The following is a 14,334-nucleotide window of genomic DNA, read 5'->3' as shown; positions in this document are numbered from 1 at the left end:
AGGTTCTTTGCACTGTGTACTTATGTGCTGCATGCTTATTACAGATATAAAGAATACAAGATTCCTAGTGTTCTTTAATAATCACTTTCTTTATGCTTAGTCCAGCGCAAGATTCTTTTTTCACATTATCTTATGAAATAATCCACCTCAGAAGAACCCAGCTACTTACACACAAACATTGGCAACCATTCTTCCATATTTCTTAATTTTAACCTCTTTGTGGCTTTTTTTCTTAAAATTTTATCTCCGTTAGTTATGATTTATTTTGGTGAAAAAGTGGCATTTGAATGTCCTAATCACTGGAGCAAGAGGGTCTCCAGCAGTTTTTACCATTCCTGAAAATAATTTGTTTCATGGGTGATACTTCATTGGTATAAATAAATGTCCAAATATAACTCAGATATATTCCCTAAAATTCTGTAGTATGGTGGGGGTGGGCTGTCATATACTTGGAATGAATTGATTTTTTTTAAAAAATTGTCTTCATAGTCACTTGAGAAGTGTTTGAAAGGTCACTGAACTATTATATTGAGCTTGAATCAGCTTAATTCTTTCCAGTTCCAACTATGGCTTCCTTCATTCCTTCTCTCGAGCTGATGAAATTTCAGTTTATATTTTTCACTTCTATAAAGTATTTTTATAAAATGACACACCAGTTCCCCGATATCTGTCACTGGAGAGGGAGTTAGAGTTAACAGACTAAATTGCAGAGAAGCTGTGTTGAATTGAAGTAAAAATAGATTTTATCATTGAAAATCTGATTAACTATTGTAAGAGGTTCTTGAACAAAGGTAGAGGATTTTTGTCCCTAGACAATCAAGCAGTTGATTTTTTTTTAACATGGTTGTTTTAAAAGAAAATTAAATAGATAATCTATTGCTTTAGCTTAACTAAGATTTGAGATTTTTCCAACAATATAAAGCTATGATCTTAATCCATGAGAGAGACAGCATGGTAGTAAAGAACTTGGCATTTAAAACCACCATTCCCAAGTTCGAGTCTTGGTTCCACCTCTTACAAGCTTTGTGATCCTGATGTGCACACGCATGGGAGTTTAGTCACGTCTGACTCTGCGCGACCGCATAGACTACAGGCCATCAGGCTCCTCTGTCCATGGGATTTTACAGATAGTGATCCTGATAACTTCTTCACTATAGCCTCCAAATACGATCCTGGTATAAGATGTGGACAATTATAGTACCTGCTACATGTATTAAGATAATTCAGTAAAATTTGTAAAGGATGCTTAATAAAGTACATGACATAAATAGGCCTTTCATAAAATAAGTTGTAAATCTGGTATATTCTTCAAATAGAAACCTCAGAAACAATGAGCATGGTCATGGTAGGGTGAAAATCTTAAAAATGCATTGTGTATGAAGGATTCATAGGTGTTTTAGTTTTTAAATCTTTCATTTTTAAGAATAGTCTTTGTGTTAAGAAAGTGTGCTATGATTACATATATTTAAGCTGCATTTTTTTCTAAGAAGATTTTAGATGCTGCTTCCTTGCTATTTGGTTTTGAATTTTGCTAGGAAAAAAGCCTACAGATAGTCTGTGATTTTCTGCTGTTACAACAGAACTGTATTTAATTTCACTGAGGTATCCTCAATGTATAGATGTCCTGTCAAAATCAATGACATGGCATAAGAAATTCTGCTCTTAATTTTAATATTAAATGGTTTAAAACTAATGAAAAGTATAGCATAATAAACAGCAATAAATACAGGACTCAATATTTTTTCTTACTTTGCAAATGAATTTTGGTAATTACTACTAATAACTGTTGAAAGTCAATTAACATTATTTGTATTCTTTTTGATGATAGCCATTTTAACAGGTGTGAGGTGATATCTCCTTGTGATTCTGAGCTGCATTTCCCTGATCATTAGTGATGCTGAGCATCTTTTCATGTGCCTGTCAGCCATCTGCATTTCCTCTTGGGGAAAATGTCTACTCAGTTCTTCTTCCTATTTTTAATTTTTTTTTTTTTATATTGAGTTGTATAAGCTGTTTATATATTTTGGATATTAACTCTCTATCAGTCTTGTCATTTGAAAATATCTTCTCCCATTCAGTAGGTTGTCTTTTCATTTTGTTGATGGTTCCCTTTGCTGTGCAAAAGCTTTTATGTTTAATTAGGTCCCATTTGTTTACTTTTGCTCTTGTTTTCTTAGTTTTATCAGATGAATCCAAAAAAATATTGCTATGATGTATGTCAAAATGTTCTGCCTATGTTTTCCTCTAGGAGTTTTAGAGTATCGGGTCTTACATATAGGTCTTTAATCCATTTTGAGTTTATTTTTGTGTATGGCACTAGAGAATGTTTTTATTTCATTTTTTTAATAAGTAGCTCTCCAGTTTATCCAGCACCAAGAGACTCTCCTTCCATTCTCCATTGTATATTGTTGACTGCTTTGTCATATATTAGGCTAAGTAGCTTCAGTTGCGTCAGACTCTCTACAACCATATGGAACGTAGTCTACCAGGCTCCTTTGTCTATGGGATTCTCCAGGCAAGAATACTGGAGTGGGTTGTCATGCTCTCCTCCAGGGGTTCTTCCCAACCCAGGGATTGACCTGCATTTCTCATGCATTGACTGGTGGGTCCTTTATCAGTAGCACCATCTAGGAAGCCCTTCTCATATATTAACTGACCATAAAAGTGTTAGTCGCTCGGTCATGTTTGACTCTCTATAGCCCCATGGATTGTAGTCCACCAGGCTCCTCTGTTCAGCTGGAGTGGGTTGCCATTTCCTTCTCTAGGCAATCTTCCTGACCCAGTTTCGAACCCAGGCCACTCACATTGCAGGCAGATTCTTTACTAAATTGACCATGATTATGTTTTTATTTCTGGGCTCTCTATTCTGTCTCATTGATCTGTATGTCTGTTTTTTCTGCTAAGCCATGCTGTTTTGATTACTAAGGCTTTGTAGTATTAGAAAAAATTAACATTAGAGGTCCAGTTGATGACTACTCTGAAGTATGAATTAATCTATCATTTTTGTTTCATTTTACTTTTTTTTTATTCAACAATACTGAAAAATAAAAGTGTTAGTTACTTAGCTGTGTCCGACTCTTTGTGACCCCCATGGACTGTAGCCCTCCAAGTTCCTCTGTCCATGAAATTCTCTGTGTAAGGATACTGGAGTGGGTTGCCATTTCCTTCTCCAGGGGATTCTTCTGACTGAAGGATCAAACCTGGGTCTCCTGCATTGCAGAATGATTCTTTGCCATCTGAGCAACCAGGAAAGCCCAAACAATTCTGAACATAATTTTATATTTGAGTACAGTTTCATATATGCATTTTAGTGCTGTACTTACAATTTCCATCACCTGTGAATTGCCCCTATTTTTATTAATTATTTTTGAAGAGTTATATATATTAAAATATAAATATATTATATTTATGTAATTATATATATATTTATATATTATATTAAAATATAAAATATGATAATAATATATACTTTGCATTGGGAATATTTTATAAGTATCAATTTGATCACTTAAATTTAAATATAAAATGGAGTCTAGACTGGAGATTTCCTTAAGTAGACAAAACTATTAAAAGCATGTAAGCAAAACTAAATCTGGCTTATTTCATAAACTCAAAACTTAATTTAGGTAATTTCTTTAAATACTTCTGATAATCATAAAGCAAATCTAATTAATCTTCCCAAAATGATGTGTGATAAGCCATTTAACCAATCATATACCGTCTCGAAACCTCCTTTATAATAACCAATCATAGTGAAGGTTAAAAATGTCCTAATTTTCATTTTTATGTCATCATGTAATGTCATTCCTCTGAGCTTCACGTCAGTTTTGGATCTGAATACTCCCTGTTTATAGCTCTTCTTACATGCAAAATAAAAATCTTACTAAACACTATTTTATTGATAGAGTGGTTTTAATTTTTCTATTTCTGGATTTTTTTTTTTTTTTTACTGGCATTTGTAGTTTATGTTTCTTCTGGCTTTATGTATTTAAAATAATTATTCTTTTTTGTTCTCTATGGGTCAAGAGTACAAGACGGGGAGTTTGTTCCTATTTCACAGTGTCTAGGACCTTGGCTAGGAAGGATCAAAGGAGTTGTACTCAGATCTGCTAGAGGCTTCCTCATTCACATGTCTGGCATTTGGACCAAATGGTTCCAGACCTAACATGCTCAACTGGAACTTTCAGACAGAGCCCTGGAGGAATGTGGCCTTTTGCTGTGTCTTGAGCTTCTAGTGCTTTGTAGCTGGGGTTCCCAGTGGAGTGTCCCATAGGGGAGTGAGAGCCGATGTCCTAAGAGTCTGGAAGAAGCTTCAGGACTTTTCCTGACCCAGATTAAAGTTCCTGTCACCACATCCTCTTGCATATAATAAAAATGGACAGATTGGATTCAAAGGAAGTGTTTAGTATGTCTAACCTCTTAAGTATTATGAAAGTACTGTGTGTCTATCTTATTCTTACTTTTTCTTCAGTAATTAACATCGTGTGTGGTACACAGACACCTCTCTGTTAATATTTGTTAAATTAAGAGAAATATGATTACTTTCTACTTTTCAAAACTCCCTTATTTCTAGGCCCCTTTTTGAATTGAACAATCCCATTTTTATGGTAGTTTTAGATTTATAGAAATATTGAGTGGAAAGTACAAGCTTGTGTGCACACACACACACAAGCACTCACACACAGATACACACAACAGTTTCTCCAGTTGTTAATTCTTGCCTTAGTGTGGTATATCTACTGCAGTCAGTGAGTCAGTAAGACACATTATTACTAACTAAAATCTGTAGTTTATAGTGAAGCTCCCTCTTGGAACAGTGTGTTTTGTGATGTTGATGTATGTATAATGACACGTATCTATCTTTATAGTATTATACATAGTAGTTTCACTGCCCTGAAACCCCGCTACTCTTCACCTGTTAATTCATATCTACCCTGCCTTCCTACCACCTGCTGGCAACAATTGATCTTTTTGTTCTTATCTCTTTGTTCCATTGTTTTGATTTTTTCTAGATTGTCATACAGTTAGGATCACACTAATGTGATTTTTCAGATTGATGCCTTTCACTTAGCAGAATGCATGTAGTGTTCTCCATGTCTTCTTCTTGATTGCTATCTCATCTCATTTTATTTGCTGTATAATAGTCCACTACATAGATATACCATGGTTTATTTATCTGTTCACTTATGAAAGGGTATGTTGGTTGCTTCTAAGTTCCTTGGATTATTTTTCAATTTACTTTCCTAATTACTCACCTAGTACTTTTTTATTAGCTTTCTTAGCACTGTCATGGTTTCTATCAACAATTTACAGGCCTAGGAATGACTCATCTGGCTAAGGATACTTATAACATTCTAAATGTCATCTCTCAATATTGCAAGCAATTACATGGAATTAACCTCTCACCTAATTGTCTGTGCATCATAACTTTTTCTTCACAACACTTGAACTTATAAAGTTTCAGCTGAATATTTTTAGGCTTTTGCATATATAGCCTAGTTTTTTTTTCAATTATATAAAACTTAAAATACACATCATGTTAATATTTTTAAGTATTGTCTAGAATTTTTCAAATTCCATTCATGGATAATTGTTTTCCTCCTCTTCAGTCTATAAGACTCACCATATTACTGAGGTCTCTTGCAGTCTCCCTGTTGCTGCTGCCGTTGTGTGCTCAGTCGTGTCTGACTTTTTGTGACCTCATAGACTGTAGCCCACCAGGTTTCTCTGACCATGAAATTTTCCAGGCAAGAATACTGAAGTGAGTTGCTATTTCCTACTCCTGCTATCTCCCTACTTATGTTCAATATTCATGGCTCTACTATTGATAAGTTTCAGGAATCTAGATTCACATACTATTATTTTTTTAAATTTTTGTCAATTTTTCCCAAAAATTTCAAAATTTTTCAAAGTAAGTTAGTATAATTACATTCAAAGTTCCGATATAGAGTTGGCATTAATGCATAATCTTTTGATGAAAATATTTGTAAATTGATTCTTAAACTATATTTTACCTTAAACTTGTTACTTATACAATTTACTAAACTGATTTGTTTTGATGAGGTCCAGTTCCACTCTCACTGGTGTCATCTGTGGATTCCACTGAAACTTATTCTCAAATATTCTATTAACAATTAACAGTGTAATTTTCAAGTTACCTAATAGAAACTAATAATGAATTTTGTTGATTGTATTAAATGATGATATTAAAAATAACTTAATGGTAAACAACAGCTTAAAGGAGAAGAGAGACAGATGGATAGTGCATGCTGATAAAACAGAGTTTCAGAGAGACAGAACAAATGAAAGAGAGGAAGGAAGAAGATAAAAGGAATGAAGGAAAAAAGAGAAAGTCTTAAGGTAGAAGCCATTAAATTTTATGAGACTTTTCCTTACCCTAACATTTAAAAGCAAATTAGAGCTGAGAAAGTAGAAATAAAGCTTGCCAGCATAATAAAATTTGGCAGATAATTCTACTTTCTGACAACTTTATTTCAGGATGACGGTGCCAAGAATAAGTATCAGTTAGGCCCGCCGCCTTGTCAGACTAATAAGGAAGATTCTGTCATTTCCTGTTCCCCTAGTTTACTTCATGTCCCAAAGCTGACCTGTAGCCTGACTTTGGTATTTTTAAGGCTGTCCTTTTAAGTTTAATATTCTAATAAGGGTGAACATTGTCATTTAGACACTTCTCCACCCAGTGTTATGCTGGGAAAACTGGTATATGTGTCACCAGGATACTTGTAACTGTCTCACTCAAAAATATGTCTACCTTATTTTTAGTTTCTTATAAATCTCGCTTTGTGAGATCATTTTAAAGTTGCATCAGTTAAAGCTGTTTCATTTTAATATTATGGTAATTTAGTCAGTGTTTTTTTCAAAGGCAAGTATTTACACACTTATTAACTGAAAAAGTTAAAGTTTATTCTGTTAAAGTCTTTAGCAGAAGGTGAAATTACTTTTACAAAGTCTTCTTTAATTGAAATCCCTATTTCCAATGATGTGGCAGTATCAGAAAGGGATGTAATGTAAATGCAAAGTAAGATGTCTGTGGAATAAGCAGATTGCTGGGTTTTTCCACATTTCAAAAGCAAAAGTTATGTTTTATAATGACCTCTTTATATTTTGAAATAGGATAATCAAGAAAATATAGAATATAGAGATTATGAAATAATAAAAGGATATTAGTATGCTAAATATAATGAAATACAACATTATATGATATATATAGCATGTTATTATTGTTGTTTATTTGCTAAATTGTCTCTGACACTTTGTGACCCCATGGACTGTAACCCACCAGGTTCCTCTCTCCATGGGAGTTCCCAGGCAAGAATACTGGAATGGGTTGCCCTTTCCTCTGCTGGGGGATCTTCCTGATCCAAGAATCAAACCCACATCACGTATCTTGCATTGCAGGTGGATTCTTTACCACTGAGCCACCTGGGAACTGATTATCCCTCAGTAAAACATACCATGAGAGCTCACATTTTTTTCTACCTTTCTATAACTTTACTTATTTTTATCTCCACCCTCTGTATTGCAGAGTGATTATGTCTAATTCGGGGTAAGTTTTTGTCTGGAGATATAAATCTAGGACCATTCAATAGGTTGTTTTATTTGCAGTAAGAAATTCACATTATGTGAAAGGATTCTGCCAGCTTTATCACAGAGTAGCCTTCTTTACTAAAATGGAAAAGGAGAGAATGGGAGGAAGAGAGGAAAAAACAGAGAATTGAAATTGGGAGTTATGGTAATTTTTCAGTTAACAAGTAGGCCTCAAAAGAAGCTGTTGGTTACTTATCAAAATAATCCATGCTTAAACACAGCACTTATTACTAAGTTCTATTTTTAAAAACATTTTTAAGTTGTCCAAACTAAATTTTAGATACATCAGATTTAGAACATGGGATTCAAATAAATACTTTGGTGGCTGTACAATCCCACTAGGAGAAATGTGTTTCCTTTTACCCAGAACAAGACCTTGAGGAAAATTGTATAACCAAAGTGGGTATTGTCAGAACTTGACTGCCTCTAAGTCTGAATGATAACAAAAAGCCAATATTTGAACTCCAGTTGCCACCAGTTCAACCTTTTGCTGATCTAGTCAATTTATTTGGCCTTTGTGATGGTCAAGGGTGTAGCATGTAATTACATTGGGAATAGTCAGCCTGAAAACATAAACATAATCAATTATATAGACCCAGTTTTACTGTATGACCTTCACAGAGTACTCTTTTCTTTTATACTTTTAAGTCTTCATTACTTTTTTTTTAACACTATCAGTGGTAGAATAAGAATTCTTGTATTTTTATTGATATGATTTTAAATAATATAAAAGAGAAATATTTAGACTTCTAATTAAATTGTTTACTATATTTATATTTCCATGGGTTCTACATCCATGGATTCAGTCAGCCATGAATGAAAAATATTTTTTTAAATTGCATTAAGTTGCCATAGACATGGAGGGCTGCTGTGTTTTATAATGAGTCCACCTATCATTCAAGGATCAAGTCTATAGAAAAAATAATTTTCTATATATATCAATATAAGGAAATCTACTTCTATGCAGATATGTTGAGGAATCTGATATTTGATTTCCCAATTTTTTGTGCCTAAAATTCAGAATTAAATATTGAAAAATAACATATGCACCTGTTAAGTACCTAAATATTAATCTATAGTTATATTTCCAATACCAGTTGATAGATATATCATGGTTATTATTTGTGCATGTTGGCAGATACTCCTTTTTATCCAGTGATCACTGGAGTTCATATAAACTCAAAGTTTAATATTTAAGTAAATGTGTAAAGCATTCTTTGCATTGCTTTCTTAAATATATCTATAACCAACAGAATTACCAAAAATTATGCAGTTTTCAAACTAAAACATTTTGTGAGCATCTAGTATTACAGTTTTTAAGCCAGCCTTAGCAGCTGAATTTCAGAAATTGGCGCTTATCCAAGTAGCATGCTTCATGCAAATGAACCCTGATGAAAAGAACTGAAAATAGCTAATATGTCTGGTTAACATTTGGCTAACTGCATAAGCAAATAGCACATGAGATCTTCATCTTCCAGAATATAACTGATAGCTGCTGTACTTTTGTGTAACAATATTTAAAATGAGTATTTGGGGGCTATTCTTTAAGAGCAGGGTTTTATTCATGATATTCGTTAATAATATTGTTGTTGTTCAGTCACTCAGTCTGGCTCTACAACCCCACAGACTCTAGCCCACCAGGCTTCTCTTTCATTGGGGTTCTCCAGACAAGAATCCTGGAATGGGGTACATTTCCTTCCAGGGGATCTTCCCGGACCAGGCATCAAACCCACATCTCCTGAGTTGGCAGGCAGATTCTTTACCACTGAGCAACCAATCTATCATTAATCTAAGAATATGTCAGATAGTAATATAGTTCTTATAACGAACACTTTAAAATTTGTGTTAATACTTAGATAACAGGAGTAAAGAAAACAATATCAAGTGCTTGATTAAAATCCCATCCTCTTGCAAGTTTTGCAAGTCTATTCAGAAATAGCTAGCTAGTTACATATTATAACTGAAGCTTTCAATTAATGGAATGTGTAATCAGAAAGCAAATGCAAATTACTGAAAAATCAGTTAATATCAAATTTACAAAATAAACTATTAGTAGTTCTTGAATATGAAATGATAATTGTTAGAGTTCATTCTTTACTTACTAATCAGTGCCAAGTATGAATATATTCAATATTGAAATATTTTATGATTTCATCATTTTATAAACAAAGCTTGCATAAGCAGGTGGGGAGATTGTTACTTTATATGTTTATCCAGGAATGGCAGTCATGCAATCTCACTCTTAATGGAAACCTGTGAATACAGGATTACATTCACCTCATAGCAATATCTGCTTGTAAATGGAATAGTATCAAATTTAAAATTGAATTTCAACTATTTTTATTTGGGAATTGGGATGAGAAAAAGGATATATTTTAATATTGCTGATTTGTTCCCTTTCTCAGCTTTCCTACAGGCAATCTCAGTGCACTGTGCTCAACCTCTTCATGGCAAAGCTCTCTTTACTGCAACCAATGTTCAAAAAACCCTCTTGTGATTTACACCAGATTCATCAGAACTAAAATGCTGAGGCATATATTTGTAACTCTATAGCTGAACAGAGATTACCCAAACATTTTACATACTATATTCCTGTTAGATATTTACAATGCAGTTATCATTTACCTTTGATGTAACAGACTCATTTTCCTGAAACAAGAGTATAATTCAGTTTGATAGTGGTAAAAATACACATTAGGTAACAAAGTGAAAGGAAATACACTTTACCAGAAGACACACGTAGCTTCTAATTATTATATCTTCATCCACTGCAAATTGTGCGACCAAAGAGTTTGAGAACGTGGAAAGTTTGTTCCTCAGACATGAACTAATGCATCATATATATATTTTTAAATTCTTTCACCATTGATATTATTTAGTATTGGACATTTTCAACATTTTTTTTTAGTTACAATTATAAAATGTGTATTATAGAATATGCATGAATTATTATGTCATGTAGAAATGTATTTCCTCTTATACATGATTTTTTTCACTGGCTTGTAGGCATATTCTGAGAGAACAAAAAAGATTCTTATTATTAAAGTTCAATATATTCCATGAATAAATTTGTGGATTTCACTCAGTGTTTTGTAATGTTACTTCAGAACAGTTATTTCATTGGCTATTGCTAAATCAACTCAACAGATGAATTGCTTAAAAGTATTGGCAAGTGTTCAAACAGTGGTTGGATATGTAATATGTACTTTAGAATATTTCTAATTGTTTCCAAGCTTAGATTTTGAAAAGTAACAGATATAGATAGTTCAGTTCAGTTCAGTCACTCAGTCGTGTCTGACTCTTTGCGACCCCATGAAACGCAGCACATCAGACCTCCCTGTCCATCACCAACTTCTGGAGTTCACCCAAAACGATGTCCATTGAGTCGGTGATGCCATCCAACCATCTCAACCTCTGTCGTCCCCTTCTCCTCCTGCCCTCAATCTTTCCCAGCATCAGGGTCTTATTCAGATGAGTCAGCTCTTCACATCATGTGGCCAAAGTATTGGAGTTTCAGCTTCACCATCAGTCCTTCCAATGAATATTCAGGACTGATTTCCTTTAGGATAGACTGGTTGGATCTCCTTGTAGTCCATGGGACTCTCAAGAGTCTTCTCCAACACCACAGTTCAAAAGCATCAATTCTTCAGCACTCAGCTTTCCTTAAAGTCCAATTCTCACATCCATACATGACCACTGGAAAAACCATAGCCTTGACAAGGTGGACCTTTGTGGACAAAGCAATGTCTCTGCTTCTCAATGTGTTATCTAGGTTGGTCATAACTTTGCTTCCAACGAGTAAGTGTCTTTTAATTTCATGGATGCAATCACCATCTGCAGTGATTTTGGAGCCCAGAAAAATAAAGTCAGCCACTGTTTCTACAGTTTCCCCATCTATCTGCCATGAAGTGATGGGACCAGATGCCATGACCTTAGTTTTCTGAATGTTGAGCTTTAAGCCAACTTCATCACTCTCCTCTTTCACTTTCATCAAGAGGCTTTTTAGTTCCTCTTCACTTTCTGCCATAAGGGTGGTGTCATCTGTGTATCTGAGGTTATTGATATTTCTCCCAGCAATCTTGATTCCAGCTTGTGCTTCCTCCAGCCCAGCATTTCTCATGATGTACTCTGCATATAAGTTAAATAAGCAGGGTGTCAATACACAGTCATGATGTACTCCTTTCCCATTTTGGAACTAGTCCGTTGTTCCATGTCCAGTTCTAACTGTTGCTTCCTAACCTGCATACAGGTTTCTCAAGAGGCAGATCAGGTGGCCTGGTATTCCCATCTCTTGAATAATTTTCCACAGTTTATTGTGATCCACACAGTCAAAGTCTTTGGCATAGTCAATAAAGCAGAAATATATGTTTTTTCTGGAACTCTTGCTTTTTCAATGATGCATCAGATGTTGGCAGTTTGATCTCTGTTTCCTCTGCCTTTTCTAAAATCAGCTTGAACATCTGGAAGATCACGGTTCACATATCGCTGAAGCCTGGCTTGGAGAATTTTAAGCATTACTTTACTAGTATGTGAGATGAGTGCAATTGTGCGGTAGTTTGAGCATTCTTTAGCATTGTCTTTCCTTGAGACTTGAATGAGAATTGATCTTTTCCAGTCCTGTGGCCACTGCTGAGTTTTCCAAAGTTGCTGGCATATTGAGTGCAGTACTTTCACAGCATCATCTTTCAGGATTTGAAATAGCTCAAATGGAATTCCATCACCTCCACCAGCTTTGTTCATAGTGATGCTTCCTAAGGTCCATTTGACTTCACATTCCAGGATGTCTGGCTCTAGGTGAGTGATCACACCATTGTGATTATCTGGGTGATGGAGACCTTTTTTGTACAGTTCTGTGTATTCTTGCCACCTCTTCTTAATATCTTCTGCTTCTGTTAGGTCTCTACCATTTCTGTCCTTTATTGAGCCCATCTTTCCATGATAGAGATAGAGTGACCCAGAATATTTTAATTATATCAGTGATCAGTATTAAAAGCACACAATCATCTTGCATTCAGTGATGAAAATTATTTTTATAAATAATAATGATCTATTCACTTTTTAACCACTCATGTAGATTGAACTAAAGTGTCTATACTTTCCAATTAACATTTATTCACTAGCCCAAATTAAATATTTCAACACTGAAACAGATTTTAGCAATATAGGACACCTAGCATAAATATATTCTCAGTGATGAATATGGTAGCATTTGATAGCATAGCACTTTACACTTGTGCCTAGTGAAAGATTTTATCCAGCATTTAGACTGATTTCTTCAATGCGATCCTGGAGTACATACTGCCTTGCATTGTTACATTTTTTTCAGTATCTCTATTCCTCTCATGGGCTTCCCAGGTGGTGCAGTGGTAAAAAAAAATCCTGCCAATAAAGGAGACGCAGGAGACATGTGTTTAATCCCCGGGTCAGGAAGATTCCTTGGAGTTGGAAATGGCAACACACTACAGTATTCTTGCTTGAGAAATCCCATGGACAGAGAGGCCTGGAGGTCTACAGTCCATGGGGTGGCAAGGAGTCAGATGCTACTGAGCACACACATGCTGTTCCTTTCATAGAATGTAAATGTTACCAGATTTGGGGAGGGTCATACAGTACCCCTCATTGTGGGTCTCAGTTCTTGGCAAGGACACAAAGAAGAATCTGAGGTCCTACTCATGGCAACAACAACTTTATTAAGGAAAGAACAGAAAGAACACCTCAAGGGTGAGGTGGGCCAAGCCAAGACAGGTAGTGGCCCTGAGGTACAGGGGTTTTCAAGACAAGGCTTTTACATATTCATTCAGGGGGGTGTGGACTGATAGTTTTGATTGACAGTTGCAAGTTGCATAACAGCAAGCTCTTTTGTGATTGTCTTTCCCATAATTCAGTCTATTATAATCAAATGTATACATGTATAGAATATTTATGAACTTTTTTTCATTTATTTTTATTAGTTGGAGGCTAATTCATTCACAATATTGTAGTGGTTTTTGCCATACATTGACCTGAATCAGTCATGGATTTACATGTGTTCCCCATCCCGATCCCCCCTCCCACCTCCCTATCCATCCCATCCCTCTGGGTCTTCCCAGTGCACCAGCCCTGAGCACTTGTCTCATGCATCCAGCCTGGGCTGGTGATCTGTTTCACCCTTGATAGTATACTTGTTTCAATGCTATTCTCTCAGAGCACCCCACCCTCACCTTCTCCCACAGAGTCCAAAAGTCTGTTCTGTACAATCTGTGTCTCTTTTTCTGTTTTGCATATAGGGTTAACGGACTCCTGGCTGGCTAAGGTCACTTGCAGGCACAGCTGTGCATCATGGGCACAAGTGCCAGAGTTGGAGAAGCCCCTATGTTTAGTTTGTACCCACTGTGTGCCTCGGGCCCATGCACCTGAGTTGGAAAAGTCTCTGTGGTTATTTTGTAGCATATCTGTGAGCTCTCCTGGGCCCCTAATGGGCATGTCTGAGGAGGTACAGTTTAGAGATCAGCTTGCATCCTTTTGGTCTAGGCCACCACTGTTTGCTCATTCCTAACTTCCTACCTAACAGTAAGTGCCAGTGGAAGCAGTGACTGTCTTTTATTGTTGTTGTTTCTGTATCCTCAGGGTTGAGAAAAGTACCACCATGTAGTTAGTATTCATAGATAATAGAAATCCAATTTTTAACTGGACTAGTACTTAAAAATTAGGCATGCCTCACATCACATATCATTTGTTCATTAATTT

This window comes from Odocoileus virginianus, chromosome 14 (genome assembly GCF_023699985.2).
Source record: "Odocoileus virginianus isolate 20LAN1187 ecotype Illinois chromosome 14, Ovbor_1.2, whole genome shotgun sequence".
Taxonomy (NCBI): domain Eukaryota; kingdom Metazoa; phylum Chordata; class Mammalia; order Artiodactyla; family Cervidae; genus Odocoileus; species Odocoileus virginianus.
This window is presented reverse-complemented; position numbering follows the sequence as displayed.